Genomic DNA, 15,445 nt, shown 5'->3' on the forward strand with positions numbered 1-15,445 from the left:
TAATAAATAGTTTGCAAGAGTTGGGCTTATGAATAGCTTGAAGCAGGTTTTCCATGTCCAAATCAAGCTACCATAGTAACCATTTTTCACTTCTGCCAAACGTATGGTCTTTTTTTTTTTTTCTGTCTTGAAATATGTTGTTTAAAAAAATCTCAAATTATTCAGGAAAGTTTATCAGATTTCATTAAAATAATGACTTCATTGTTAGCAAATGCTCATTTCAATTTCTGATTAAATTGCTTCTTGCAATAAGAGCATCAAACTGAAAATAAAAATACATAGTCTTAAATTTTTATTTAGTCCCATTTATCATAAAATAAATTAAAACACATTTTTTCCTTCTCCCACTTTCCCATAAAATGACCCTCTGCCCTTTTCAAACTACACAACTGGAGCAAGGCCAAGTCAGTGCGGTCACATGTGGGAAGTTGGGGAGAATCCTGGGTCTTAGGAATATTTTATATCCAAATATCTTCCAAAGAGAGCTGATATTTTTGGCAAGAATGATTTAAAGGCTGCTCCCATGGGGAATTTTCCAGTATCAAGACAATATAATTTTCATTTTTTAAAGTAGCCAGCATCCTAAGTCAAAGTTCTCCATTAAGTGACCAGGTATTTCCTAGATAATCCTACAGGTTTCAGAAGTTAATTCAATTTCAGATGGTTTGTAAAAACTGCACATAACATCCAGTTTCCTCAAGTCTCCAAACAAAAAACCATCCTCAGAATGCACTTTGCCATGTTTCCATTAATGCAGGAAGAAAGGCTGGGTGTTACATCATGACAGTTAACTTGGGACTCCTCATGTCACGTGACTTGAGTTCTGCTTCCTTCATTTACAACAGAGGCTTCTTTTAAAGTGTCATTGTTCGCAGTGAGGATGCCCTAAGTGCTCTGTGCTCCAGTAGATGGATGCAAGACTCATCCCTTTGGCCTAACTCAGCCCTAGCTCTTCTGGGCTACAGAGACTAAAGCAGGGACTGGAAGATCTCTTCATGTTGTTCTCTCACTGTGTCTTTCGAGTGGATGAAAGCTAACAGGAAACATCACACAGGTAGAAGGTAGAAGAGAGTGTTTTGAGTTTTGCTAAGTAGAGAAAAATCCATTTTTTATGAAGATATTCTTTATGCTAATGATCACATACTCTTAGTGTTTCTTTCTTTAAATCATAATCTTGAAACTTTTGGCTACCTATTTCTGTTTTTTCTTTTTCTTTTTTTTCTCTTCTAACTTGTGTTTATGTTAGAGAAATAAAATCATGTATTAATTAGCCCATGCTTATTTTGCTACTCAGTGGCAGTAAGAAAAGTATGCATTTTTGCCTTGCATGTTAAAATGCCTTATGAAAGCCCCATTGTTTTTGATTCTACACTCTCGATTCTTACATATCTATCTTAAATTTGTTTCCTTCACACTACTACTAATACAGTCCAAAAAAATTTTTTTTGCAGGCTTTAGAAACCAACTGCAGCTAGTTAGCTAAGAAAACAGATGGCAGAAAAATATAATGAAAAGATCTCGAGTATCTTCAAGAACCAAAGGAAGAGATTAGCAATAAATCTTGAGAACTTTAAGGGACAGATCTGTGGAACCAAACCTGAAGTTCTTGAATCTCACCTCTTGGCACTGAAGCACAGTAATTCTGACTTCCAGTGTAAGGTTCTGAACTCACAATCCACCATTCTGGAAGAACAAATCCAACTAGCCAAGCTTGAGTCATTGTCCATGTTCAATAAGTCATAATGCTCAAAAAATCCTTAGCTTTTTCTTGCTTTGTTCTAATAAGCAAAGGAAGGAAAAATTTGTTCCAGTTGTATAGGAACATGCTTTCCCATGGGATCTATGTGCTAATGCATTGATGAAATGAAACAGGTCATTTTTCTGGGAAATTGATCAGAACTTAGGATACTTTCTATGGAGATTTCTAAATATCTGGCACAAAAAGTGCCAGTGTTGATAGCCTCTCTCATGGCAAACTGTAGAAAACTGATTTTTTAATGAAATGAGTGATTGGTTGTTGATGGAGGTTGGAACCCCATTCATTCAGTGTCATTCTCCCCACCGAGAAGATGCACTGGACTCATTGGGCTGAATAAGTTAGGGGTGGGTATGTTAGTTTGACCCTACCAAGCTCAATTATTTGTCTGTAAATCATGCAGTCTCCATAAACACAATGTAAATGTTAAGGAAGAGCTAAGAATAAATTGTCTAAATTTGCATTGATAACCAAATTAATCAAGACTCAGACACCCTATTGACAAAAATGAGGCCCCACAGAAAAGTAAATTACTCCTTTTGTGTCAGAGGGAAGCACATTCAGATCTTCTCATCTTAAATTCAGGTGAAATATCTCTCAAATATAGTTTAGATCACTTTTCATGGCTGATTAGAGACATTGTGTTTTTTTTACTAATCATCTGGCTTAGTTTCCAAGAAGATGCTGGCACAATAGGAAGACTTGTCATCTGGAGGGTGCACAGAATGAACCCAAATGGCTTTGACACTAAATGGCTCGGGCAGAGGGTGAGGCACTTCCACTTGTCAGGTCAGAGTTGTAGGGAACTGGGTGCCACTGTTGACATTTTCTCACTGCGTGCATGACACAGCTACGACATTAAGCAGGGAAAGAGAGATGGAGGGCAGAGAAAGAAAGGGAGATCAAGAGCACAGAAGACAGAACAGAGATATAGGTATTGAACTCACAGAGATATTTGCAGAATATTCAATTAAGATGATGAGCCTGGGACTACTTCTCTTATCCATTGTTTGTGGTATCAGAAAATGAATCAATTTTGGGGAAGAGAGAAGCTTTCTAAAAAGAAAAAGACATACAAAAATCAGCTATCACTTCTTTTCTACCAAAACAATTTTGAGAGATATGAATAGTCACAGGAGGAATATTTTATACAACCAAATATTTATTTTTGTTTCATTTATGAGGATATCAAGACAGAAAATTGTATCTGGGGGAACCATACATCTGAAAGTATTTTAAAATCAGTTTGCCTAGCATGTAAAGCAACTCACTAACAATGAGAGGCATGAAATTCTGCTTTGAAAGACTATTTTTCTTTGGCTCCTTTTTATTTGGCTCCTTTGTCTCACAAAGTATAAATGCTACTATAATCAAGTGATCTGTTTTTACCTGTTGAAACTTAAAACTTGTAATATGATCAGATAATTCAAGCCTCACAATGGAATGCGAGGAACTTAGTTTCCTTGACATTTTTTCTGATAATTTTTTGAAACAATGAGATTTATCTCATACTAAATGCCATCAATCTTCCCATTTATATATACAATACATGCTAAATTTTGAAGAAAATGTTTCAATAGTATAATATCATTTTGTGGCTCAATTTCTTTTCAGTTGATGATGAGAAAATCAGAAATACATTATTCTTGCTAACTTGAACTGAATGGAAGTCTTCATTTAAAGTAACTTAATTATATGCAGAAAGTATGTAATAAAATAATGACCTCTATTATAAATCATAAGTAGCAATCAAAATAATGATCAAATCAGATAATAAGTTTGATTATGTGTAGAATTCCACTTTCCTTAGGTATGTTATTACTCCCAGAACAGGATGGAAACAAAAGGGCTTGGCTGGAAATAGGCTCTCGCTTGATCACATGCTTCATGTTGTTCTCTATGCCCAGTGGGCTCTCAATAAATATTCAGTGATGAAGATAATGAGTCTTCTAGAAAACGCTATAATATGCAGGTATGCAGAGAACTAAGATTAGGGAAAATTGGCCAGTGTAATTGATTGTATCAAAAGAGAAAGAACTCTATATCTGATATCCATCATGTAACTGTAGACCCAGACAAACACAATTACTCCACGACTTTTTTCCTGCAGTTGTGTTCCCCCCCGAGCTGTCCCACACACTACATGAACACCTACAAGACTGCTGTGTCACTTGCCGTAATTATTCAGGGACCAAGCAGAACACTAGTAATATTTTTGCCACATGCTTCTCATTGATGCACCTTGCTTTATGAAGCAGGTCTTTGGTTTCTGATTGTGCTCTTTCAGAGAACAACCCTGCAGAACATATACGTTAGACAGTCCAGAGGTTACTGTCCTAGCAGACTTTAGGACAATCTAAAGGCAACACAGTGAATATTTCTGTTAATGTATTAATTGCTGAATATAAAAATATTCAAGGGACAAGCTTCTGGCTCAGTTCTAAGCTGACCTTGAGTCCCAATTCAGCTCATCAGTCTAGCTTCTTGCTTATGCGCACCCTGGGAAGGAATAGTGATGACTCAAGTATCTTGTTCCCTGATATCCACTTGTAGGCCCAGATTGAGTTTTAGGCTCCTGACGTCATCCTGGCCCAGGCTGGGATGTTCCAGGTATTTGGAGAGTGAGCCGGCAGATGAAAGATTTCTCTCTATCATCTGTCTCTCCCTTATTCAAGCAAACAGAAATAAATAAATAGAAATTTTAAAGTGTCATGCATCAAAACACTACTTTAATTTGTTGTGCGCTGGGCCAGGTGTTGTGGTAAGGTAAGCACTATTACAGCAGGTAACACCTGCAAACCATTGGAGAGTGTCTGATTTGAGACCTGGCTGACAGTTTCTGGCTAGCACTGGTATAGGCACTGATTGATGGCCCATGCACTTGGATTGCTGCCACCCACTGGGGAGATCCTGATGAGTTCCTGACTCCCAGCTTTGGCCTGGTTTAATCCTGGCTGTCACATGCATCTGGGGAGTAAAAATTAGTGGTTGGGAGATTTATCTTTCTCATCCTTTCAAATAAATAATAAATAAATCCTTTAAAATAAATCATAAACCTAATTGTAAAGTGTCAAATTCTAAGCTTCTCAGTGATAACATGTGAGATAATCTAGACAGCAATGGGTTGACTTTTGAGGCACAACATGGAAGGCATAAATCATAGACAAATAATTGATAAAGCAGAATTCATTAAAATTAAAACTTTTGCTCTATGAAAGATAATGGAGGCGATGCAGTATCATCTGCGTAGTATCTGCTCAACTGCTGCCTGTATTGCCCGAACCATGTTTGAGCGCTGTATTGTGTGCTAGTTAATTCACTTCTAATCCAGCTCCTAGCAAATGTGCCTGAGGAAGCAGTGGAAGATAGCCCAAGTTCCTGGGCCCCTGCAATCACATGCAAAATGAGGATCAAGCTTCTAACTGCAGCTCAGCTTGGACCAATCCCAGCCTTTGTGGCCATTTGTTGAGTCAATCAATACATGGAAGATTCTCTTTCTCTCTCTCTCTCTCTTTCTCTCTCTCCCTCTCTCTCTCTGCCTCTCTCTCTTTGTAATTCTGCCTTTCAAATAAACAAATCAATCTTACACCAAAGAGAGAGAAAGAGCAGATGTGATACATATTTGATACATATTGAGGGAAAAAAAAAGATCCATAATGTACATAGAACGCTTAAATTTCCCAATGAAGAAAAGATGTAATTAAAAATGGGTGAAAATCTGAGCAGATATATTACCAAAGAAGACATATAAGGAAAATATGCCTATGGAGATATGGTCCATTTTGTGTGTCATTAGAGCATTGCAAATTGAAGTGAGACCACCCATGCACACCTACTACAATAGTAAGAATACACAACGGTGACAAACACCAAATGCTAACAGACATGTGGGACACTAGACACTCTTTATTATCGAGGGTGCAAATAAAAAAATGGTATCATTACTTTGGCGGTTTCCTGCAAAAGTAAATAGACTCTTAACATATGATCCCAAAATTACATTCCTAGAAATTTACTCAAATCACATGAAAGCTGTGTCCACACAAAAATCTGCATGTGGATATTTCTAGCAGCTTTGCTATTAATTGGCAAAATTTGGAGGCAACCAAGATGTCCTTAAACAGTTGCACAGACACATAAAGTGTGGTACATCAAGATGATGGAGTATTATTCCATGCTAAAAACAAATGAGTGTCAATCCTGAAGAAAAATTAAGGGATATTGCTAAATAGAAGAAGTTGTTTTGAAAAGGGAACAGTAGAAATATTGGTGCTTACCAGGGAATAACAAAGTGAAAGGAATAAATAACCAGAACATAGAGGATTTCTTGGACAGTGAAGCTATTCTGTATGACACTGTAAGAGTACATGTTACTACACATTTATTAACACTTGGACATAAGCATTTGTTCCAGTGGTTCAGAGACTCACATATCACATTCAAACATTTGAATCCCATAGAATTGGATTCAAATTCTACCTATACTACCAATTCTACCTTTTTGTTAATGAAGACCCTAGGGTGCAGTCTGTGATGGCTGACATAGTTGTAATAACTGCCACTCATATGAGAAATTGGGTTTCAGCTCTTGGTTTTCAGTCTGGCCAAACCCAATCCTAACCAGGATTGGACATCAGTGGACTGGACAAATAAATGGGAATATGCTTCCACTCACTCTTTCAAATAAATAAACAATAAACAATAACTTGATTGACTTCAGTGATAACTAGCATATCAGCATATGTTCATCCATTATAACAAAATCACCAAAAACGTTTCGGAACTACTATACAATTGAGATGTCTTACAGAAGTGAGATCTGCATTTACTTAAGAGATCGGATGCAGGATAGTGATTTAGAAAAAAAATAGAGGATTGTGTCTAAATATTAGAATAGTGATGCCGTTGGTAAGGATAAAGAAGTCTGAAGTCAATATCTTTTGTGGAAGGTAACACCAGTTTACACAAAGGAATACAATAAATAAGCAGAACAAGTTCATTGTAATTTATGGGCTTGCAAGGATGCCTAAGGTGAGAGATAAAGTTTTGCTCATTATTTATAAAGATAAATAGCAATTCTCTGCAGCAATTAACCTTCACTGGACACATTTCATTTTGCATGCATTATCTTATCTAATTCTCACACCAGCCGGGTAAGGTAGATATTATTGTCCCACTCAGAGATGAGAACGTTGGCTCAGAGAATCTAAATAACATTCCCAACTTTAGTTAAGTACAAAAGTGGTAGAGTTTGGTTCTATGCCTATCTGATCTCACAGCTCATACTCTGAATAATTTAGTTATGCTGTCTGGAGTAAATATGATCACCCCAGACAGTGTGTCTGAAATGCTGCTTCCAGGTAATGCCTCATGGAAATCTTCCATGGTTTTGCCTGGGCCTGAGTGAAAGGGTGGATGTGGGCAGAGAGTATGGCTACCTCTGAAGACACATGGGGAAAACAAATGTACCATCTTATAATTCATCTCACTATACTGTGTCCATATATTTTTCCTAAGTGTCAAAATTTGAAATGCAAAGAAATGTATTCTATCTATCTTCACCCTGCAGCATCAGGCACCGTTTGGTTAGGGTGTGGGCTGAAAAACAAAGGTCAGAGTAAAGGAGAAAGAGTAAGCAGACAAGTCCAGACACTTGAGGAGTCTTTAAAAAAAAAACTCAGAAAATGTGTACAATGAAAAAGCAATGTATGGATTTCATTTTTTTTTTGTTCCAACGTGAATTTATCTTTTAAATCTATTTTTTCAGGAACTTTATGAAGTCCCCTGGTGCTGACTGTGATGTCAACATTTAGAACATGAAAGGAAGAAGGAAATCTTACAGTCAGAGTTGAGGTGTTGCTCCAAAGTTTGGGCCCAGCATGAAAGCGTAGTGGTTAAAAAGTCCTCACCTTCTACACGCCAGAATCCCATAGGGGTGCTGGTTCATGCCCCAGCTGCTCCACCCCCCATCCAGCTCCCTGCTTGTGGCCTGGGAAAGCAGTCGAGGACGGCCCAAAGCCTTGGGACCCTGCTCCCATGTGGGAAACCCGGAAGAGCTCTTGGCTCCTGACTTCGTATTGGCTCAGCTCCAGCCATTGTGGCTGCTTGGGGAGTGAACCATCAGATGGAAGATCTTTCTCTCTGTATATCTGCCTTTTCAATAAAATAAATAATAATAAATCTTTTTTAAAAAAAGATGTAGGTGAAAAATAGTGCAGGGTGGCATAGTACCGAACAAGTAGGAGGAGGGTGGATTTAATGCTTCCAAATGATCCAAAGAAATATCTGCAAGATTGAAAAATCGCCAGAACCTTTGTATGCCTTTGTATATAGGAATAAACAATTTTCAAGTGTGGAGTTTAAATGACATGAAAGCAGGATCATGAAGGTACTCAGGAGTCAGACTTTGTGAAGTTCATAGGAAGAGAGAATGTCACTTTAAGTCAAATGACACTATTGTATCAGTTTGCGTGGCTTTGTTGTTTACAATAAAAATCAGCTTAGTACAACTCTAACAAAAGGACATTTAGTACAAGGATATAGAGTAACACTTAGAATAGAAAGAAGAGCCAAAGAATCAGATCTTGCAAAGTATCAAGAACCAGATTAATCCTTTCTAATTGGAACTAGAAAGTAGGAACAAGTCAACAATACTACAGCCCTGTCTAGTCTGAGTGGCATGACTCAAGCAAGGCACGTATTCTATAAAGAATGGTTGGCTGGCCCACTTCTGGTCATGGACTCATCCTTGATCAAGAGAAGACTATCTCCTTGAATTATAACTATTCTTCAGGAAAGGTTAGTTATTCATGAAAATCTGGACAATAAGTTAAGTAGGCAGAAAAACAATTAATAATTAGTACGAAGAAATGAAACAATATAGGCAGCTCTTGCTTTGGACTGTGAAGTGTTGGCTGCAACACATTCATCCTGGCATAACTGACATCTGATCTCAGACACCATGGAAAGTGACAAAGTGAGAAACTGGAACCAGTATGCGCCAGCTTGTGTTAACAGGACATAAGGCAAAATAAGGACTATCTGCACATGTGGTCAAGAATACTTATTTTTTTTTCATGTTTAAAATGCTTTAATTTACAAATTCAATTATGGATGGGAGCATTAGATTCAGTTTAGGCTTACATGGTCAGCAATGCCAGTTAACTTGACAACTGCGTAACTGTGCAACCACAAAATTTGTAATGCACTGTTAAGTAACAAATTTTTACATTATTGATTGGACTGTAAATATAAGATGCTTCTTCAATTAGTCTCTGTGATGGTTAAGAACAATTATTTTTTTTAAAGATTTATTTTTATTATTTTTTCATTGGAAAGGCGGATATACAGAGAGGAGAGACAGAGAGGAAGATCTTCCGTCCGATGATTCACTCCCCAAGTGAGCGCAACGGGCCGATACTATGCCAGTCCAAAGCCAGGAGCCTCTTCCGGGTCTCCCACGCGGGTGCAGGGTCCCAAAGCTTTGGGCCGTCCTCGACTGCTTTCCCAGGCCACAGGCAGGGAGCTGGAAGGGAAGCAGGGCCGCCGGGATTAGAACCGGCGCCCATATGGGATCCCGGGCGTGCAAGGTGAGGACCTTTAACCAGTTGCGCCACCGTGCCAGGCCCAACAATTATTTTTTTAAAAGTTGAACTTCGAAGATAGATTTGCAGACTAAGGTTATGTTATAGTAAGAGATAAGTTAGAAATCATTTGGCCCAGCCCTTTGTCGTCAACAATGGAAATGGAGGCCACTCATCCCTCTTGGGTTACCACTTCCACAGGAGGGCATAAAACTAGGACAGCAGCTGGGGTGGAATGGGGTGTGGGACAAGCTGGATTACTGCTACACATACTGGCAAACCAGGGTAGGTGGCGAGCCTGGTGGGGGTTATTGTGGGTCGCTCCAACTAGGCTGCAGCTCCCACTGGTCTATGTGAGGGCCGAGTGTGTGCTGGGCAGAACCAGGCTGGACTGCAACACCCATTGGTTCCGGTGGAAGTCAGGAGTGAAAACAGAACCAACCCAGCAATTGCAACCACTAGCTGATCGGGGCAATGGACTGTGCCAGGCCCTGTACTTGCTAGCACATACAAGAATCTGGTTTGAGAACACCTCAGATAAAGTTTCTTTGGAGATCTCCTCAATCAAAATGCTGGACTCAGAACCCTAACCAAGAAAAGAGAGAAGATAGAACAAGTCACTCAACCATCTCATCTATATCTTGGCAGCGAAATACGGGGCAAACAGAGACTCTATGATGCACTATGTCAATCAGTGGATTTTTCAGACTTCATAGTGCTTGGAGTGGCAAGATTGGCTGCGATTCATAACTGTTGAAATATCAAAACACTTGAGCAAGAACCTCAGAGCATGCCCTACATCCGGGACCTGGGGAGGGTGGGCAATTGGGTGGGCCTTCTCTCTTAATACCCCCCTTTAAACAGGAAGGAAACAATTACTTACTTACTTAATTAATTAATTAAAGGAAATGGAGGCCATGAAAGGAACATTGACATAAACAAGACTTTCTTCTGGGACTAGCACAAATCCTAGGAGTTAAAGAAGTGAAAAAAAGAAACAGGTGGCTCCCAGAGTTGCTGCAACTTAACAGAGAAAACTGGCTGTGAGAAGTGTGTTAGGGAGTGAAGGACTAATGAAATGTGCTTCCTCGGATATAAATTGAAGAGAGCTTATCTAACTCTCTACGAGCCTTTTATGACATGCTATGATTCACAGCAGTATGTACTAAAATTACCAAGTCATATACAGAGACTGGTAGACAGAGTGGTTTGATTAGAGCAGAGGCATGTTGGGGAATCATGACAGCTAAAGAATGGTCAGCTGATGAATGTCTGAGTGAGAATTTAGGGTTAGTTTTCTCAGTGGGTTAAGGCAACAGTGCCTTCAAAATACTGCAGTGTGCAAGCCATTGCTAAGTAATGAGCCAATGCACTAGTTAGAACAATACTACCTGATATACTTCCCGTGGAATGTGACAGAACCATTCTTGGGAAGGCTTTCCTACAGGGCTATTATAAGTGATACACCCTAGTTTTATTATACGAAGTCGCTATGCTTCTTAATCCTGATTCTCATAGAGCATACGTGTATTCCAGCAATGTAGTCCCTAAGGCCAGTATCTGGAGATTCAGAAGGAGTGTACACAGACTGAAGATGGAAGATGACTCATTTTAGTAACCATATGATAAAGCTGTTGCTAGATGTTACTGGGTTCGCTGAGGCTTTTATTCCCTGGTGGAAACACTTTCTTCTCATGTACATAGACATTTTGCAAGTAAAAAGTGTGCCCTAATTCTTTTAGTTCTGTTGTCTGCCTTCCTCCTCCTCTTCCTCCCCTCCTTCTCTTCTTCTTCATCTTGTTCTTCTTGTTCTTGTTCTTGTTCTCCTCTTCATCCTCCTCCTCTTCCTCCTCCTTCTCTTCCTCTTCTTTTCTTCCTCCTTCTCCTTCTTTTTCTTCTTATTCTCATTCTTTTTTTTTTTACTTTTTTCCACAAACACATATGAATTTTTTTGGCCAGATTACCAAATTAATGGACAAAGAAATATACTCAGTTCATTCACTGAGTACAGCTGTATTATGGTATCTTTGCAGTCTGAAATTTTGCATCTTATTGCTTACTTCCTGGCCTACCAACTTGTTTTGGCAAGTTTCAGCATCCTTTTCTGAGTTCTTTCTTTTTAAAGAAAAGATTTATTTATTTATATTTGGAAGGCAGATTTACAGATAGAAGAATAGAGAGGAAAAAGAAAAAAAAGATCTTCCACCTGCTGGTTCATTCCCCAAATGGCCACCAACGGACAGAGCCAAGCCAATCCGAAGCCAGGATCCCTTTTTCAGTGTCCCCATGCTGGTTCAGGGTCCTAAGGACTTTAGCCATCTTTCCCTACTTTCCCAGGCCACAAACAAAGAGCTGAATGGAAAGCGAAACAATTGGGACACAAACTGGTGCCCATAAAGATGCTGGCTATTGCAGGCAGAGGATTTAGCCTGTTGAGCCATAACACTGGCTCATCTTCCCTATTTTTATTATTCCTTTCTTTCCTTGGGTATCCATATTGTCTCTTCTTTTTCCCATCACTCACTGTACTACATTAGCGCTGTTTGAGTTAACTTATATGCTTTATCTTTTCATCCCCTCTCCATTTTCAAGAATAAAGACATAGTCTCCATCACAATTTTATAAATGGGATGGGGATATTTATCTGTCCATAGCTGCCAGATAATTTCATTTCAAATTGAGGGGACTTTGGGTATTAAGAGAACAAGGACAGATTCAAAGTGGGCAAAGGTATCTAAATTACTCATCCTCTCTTTCATGCTTCTATCATGTGGACTGTAGAATACCTGCTGTCTTCCTGAAAAACTTCATTGATTTTCCTGCTATAACTGAAACAAAGCTGTATCCTTTCTCTAGACATTAAAGTCCTTTATTCCATCTGGTGCACACAAGCACTTCACTGCTTTGCCCAACTGATTTTTTTTTAAGATTTTTTTTTGATCTTACTTGAAAGTGTTACAGTGAGGAATAGACAGAGAGACCTAAATCCATTGGTTCACACACCAAATGGCCTTAATGGATAGAGCTGCACCTGGTTGAAGCTAGGAGCCAAGAGTTTCTTCCAAATCTCCATTGTGGGTGCAGGGCTCACCCCCACTTTCCTATGACACAAGAACCCAGATTGCCTCCATCCTTTGCAACAATTACCCTGCAACAATCTTCTTCACCCCTCCTTACAACCTCCATTAATTTTTCATTGTGCCGATACAAAATGTAAATTTCTTACATAACTTGTTCCTGAAGTAGATTTTGGTTCATATTTCTCTGTTATTATCACCCACTCTTCCTTTCCTCCCCCACTGTTTTCTTCCTAGAACCAGATCACCTGGTAACAAGCTCACTGCTTCCTCACCCCCAGTGAAGACTTCTATCCAAAGAACTTCCTCGTTTAATTTTACTTTGTCTTATTTGTTCATAATCCCCTGAGAAATGGTCTTTGTTTTGATTTCTTTCCTTGACCATTCTCAGCCCAGTAGGTCTCTTGAGTCTCTTGGTGTATGCTCTGGAGTATAGCAAGCAAGATATACTCTGCTTTGTGGGGTTTCCAGTTAAGAAGGGGAGTCAGACATGTGAGCAGGTGATCATAAGACCGGGTAATCATACTTAAACAGCACAATGAAGTTTTTAGGAACATAGCCTTGCAAGAAAGCTGTATAAAATTGAGTCTCAGTTTTCCTGCTTATAGGCTATGTAATCTCTGCTATTTAATCATGCAGCATTCAGTTCGTATCAATAAATTGGACTAGCAGTAGTAACTGCTTTATCAGTTGTGAGGGTTATAAATGAATTATTGTTATGTAAAGTACTTTGAACTTGCAATGTAGCAAATGCTTAAAAGTGAGCAAAATTGCTATTATCTGTCAAATCCATTCTTTCCCCCTCATTCTTTGTATCATCTCAAGTTCAGCCTGCCAGTTTCTTTCTTGGATCATTAAGATAGCATTGGCCTTGCTCTTATACACTGTCCTGTAGCTGACTTTGAATATTGTCTACACATTGGTCCATTTCTGCGGACATGTCGAAGGACTCCTCTCCCTTGTGGACAAAGTCAGAAACACAGCCCCTACTCAGTGTCTTGAAGCAGATGCTAGATACCATCATGTCTTAATCTCTTAATACCGTCTAATATCCCTTTGCCCAATTTTCACTAAAATTAACACAAAAACTGAGTGAGTGGTGCACCCTACCTTACAATGTCCCTGATTATAGAACTGATGAGATCATCTATTTCACTTAAGGTAACATCTTGACGTTCAGTCTTATCTTGAGGAGACCCCCTGCCTCCAGGAACTCTAGACCCAGTACGAAAGACAATGACTAGCACCTGCATGTAGCTTCCAGCCTGGCTGAAGCCTACTTTGCCATCATCAAAATTACCTAAACAACAGATAAATGCTAAAAGGAAGACCATGAACACTCTACCCAACATATATAGACAAAGCACCTCTCAACTTCAACTGGAAACTGTAAGAACTTTCATGTATAGCCCCTCAGGGGACCTAAGAATTAGGGGAAGAGCTGCTTCCAATTGTCTCATAGTCTACTACCTTGGTCTACTCTTCTTGCTCCTAATACTTTGCCCATGATGAATCTCCTTTATAAAATATCCTTTCCCTTTATTATGCCTGATCAAAAACCTTCATTTATAATAGTTTAGGATCCAGATGTTAGGCTCGTTCTCTCAAAAAAATAATTTCTTTTTATGTGAAAGGCAGATTTTAAAGAGAAAGATGGAGGTATAAGGAGAGAAGATCTTGCATCCATTGGCACACTTCTGAAATGGCCACACTGGCCATAGCTGAGCTGCTCCGAAGCTGGGAGCAAGGAGCTTCTTCCCCACATGGATTCAGGGTCCCAATAACTTGGGCCATTGTCCTTAGCTTTCCCAGTCCATAAATAAGGAGCTGGATTGGAAGTGGACAGCCAGGATACAAACCAGGCCCATGTGAAATGCCAGTGCCACAGGGCAGAGGATTAGCCTACTGCACCACTGAGCCAGCCCCTTTGAGGTTTATTTTCACAGTGTGTGATAGTTCTAATGGTCTAGTTGAGGATTTCTCTAAAACACCTGTGTGTACTATTCTAATTACACTAATCACAAGGCCTTCTTAACCCATATTTACCATCTCAGTTTTTTTAGGGTGTTACTTATTGATTATTTTGATATACTTCCTGAGAAGCCTGGTGCTTAGAAAATTTCACTTCATTTATTCACACACAAATAGTTTATCATAGACAACCCAAATATGGTGGTTAGATATCTGCCTGTTGACCACAAAGGCTACGCCTTAGAAATGGGACTGAGTTCTAATTAGAGAGAAGGCTGCTTTGGATGTTCTAGTTCCATGTAAATGCATGTATGACAGAGATAAAGTGGATATCCACGTGTGTTAGTCAGGGTTCTCTGTAGAAATCAGGTTGACATCATGCACACAAATACATAAGGCGATTTGTTTGGGGAAGGAATTTGCAATTTTGGAGTCCAAGGAATCCTGTGATGTGGCATGAGAAAGTTGGGGAACCAAGGAAGCTAAAGGTATCCCTGCCCCTCTGAGCAGACTGCCAGGGGACTGAGGGACCACTGCTGTAAGTCCTGGAAATTCAAGTCCTTCAATAACTGGGAGATCAGATGTCTGAGGACAGGAAAAAAATAAATGTCCTAGTGTCAGAAAAGAAGGCAACAATTGCCCTTACTTTGCCTTTTTATGCTTTCTGGGCCCTCTTTGGTGGAAAGGATAATGCCTCGTCACATAGAAAAAGAAAAATATTCTTTATTCAGTCTACTGATTCCAATACTAATGTCTTCCAGGAATATATACACAACTCAGCAATAATGTCTTACCAATTATCTGGGTATCTCTCAGTCTAGTCAAGTTGACATATAAAATTAATCACCACAACAGTGAGCTTTAATGGCCATAAACACAGAACCCCCAACCCCTCCTTCCAGAAGCCTGCTGCTCTCTAAAGGAAGACAAAAGGAAACAAGAGGTGATGGTTTCAGGACTAAATTTTGATATTTGTATTTTTCTCCCTGACTCTCTCACTTACTCTTCCTTTCAATTACATAAATGTTTTTCATACTATTTTAAATAAAAGTTATGTT

The sequence above is a fragment of the Ochotona curzoniae genome, unplaced genomic scaffold (genome assembly GCF_017591425.1).
Source record: "Ochotona curzoniae isolate NIBS_2020 unplaced genomic scaffold, NIBS_Ocur_1.0 scaffold_1037, whole genome shotgun sequence".
Classification (NCBI taxonomy): Eukaryota; Metazoa; Chordata; class Mammalia; order Lagomorpha; family Ochotonidae; genus Ochotona; species Ochotona curzoniae.